Genomic DNA, 1,129 nt, shown 5'->3' with positions numbered 1-1,129 from the left:
AGAGGGAGTGGTTTAGTCAGAAAGGAGGAGAGTTTTAGTTTTTACCCAACATTGCGAGAGACATAGAGACATGCCCTACCACAGAATAGTGTTGCATAACACCTGTCATTAGAAAAAAAATAAAGCCCATTAAGTATGTTGGCTATTAACGAGAAAACAATTGGCCTACTCAGAGGCAATATTTTGTATAGTGTTTTAGTAACCATAGTCTGCCATGGTGAAATTACAGCTCTAATTTATTGTAAATATGACTGTTTGCATGCCAAACCAGCCATCATGTTGGGATTTTGAAATACTGAATGGAATTGACCAACTGAAATAGTGGCTTACACTATACACGTGTTTGATACCATTCCTCATTCCGTTCCATGCATTACAATGACCCCCGTCCTCCGATTTCCACCTCCACCAGCCTGCCCTGACCACAGTACACCACTTTGTTGTAGCTGAGAATTCACTCTCTCCTTCTAGATGACTATGGTTCCTGCACCAGTCAGCTGACAGCCAGCAGAATGAATCAGGACAAGCCAGACCCACGGTAGTGGTAACTAACTACAGTACACATGTCTCTGTCGCCCTCTATCCACATCTGCTCACCTCAATGATGTGCTTATCAGGACCTCACAACAGTGGAAGTCTTTTCTACATTATGACTGTTGGTTGCAACTGCCTCAAGCAAGAAATGATGTTTTATATTGAGTTACATGTCAGGGGGAGCCTTGTTTGGCCTTTTTTTTTCTTTCTTTCATGAAAATACAAAAAGACAGTCACAAGCACATGTACGTGGGGGGATGGGGGGGTTAGGGTTAGAGCATAACTCCTAGCCTTGATCAGGAGGAGACAACATAATGCCTAGATAGTAGAGTTGTACAGACCTAAAGGCACCTCTTTGAAATGCATACCAGTGCCTTTTTAGGTGTACCGTCCCTCCCTCTCTGTGACCACAACAGCACTATCACACAGCTTTTGTATTTAGTGACTCTGTACTGGAAGAGTTTCTGCAGCAAGCCCAATACTGGGTCATGTCCCTGTGGATTAATTTTTCCGCATCTGCAGAATCAACCATTATGCTGAGCAGAGGCTCTTGCAGGGGACATTTTCACTTCATCATGATGACTGCCTGGTGTGG

Source organism: Argentina silus (genome assembly GCF_951799395.1).
Source record: "Argentina silus genome assembly, chromosome: 20".
NCBI classification, from domain to species: Eukaryota; Metazoa; Chordata; class Actinopteri; order Argentiniformes; family Argentinidae; genus Argentina; species Argentina silus.
The sequence above is the reverse complement of the archived record's forward strand: the minus strand, read 5'-3'. Positions refer to the sequence as shown.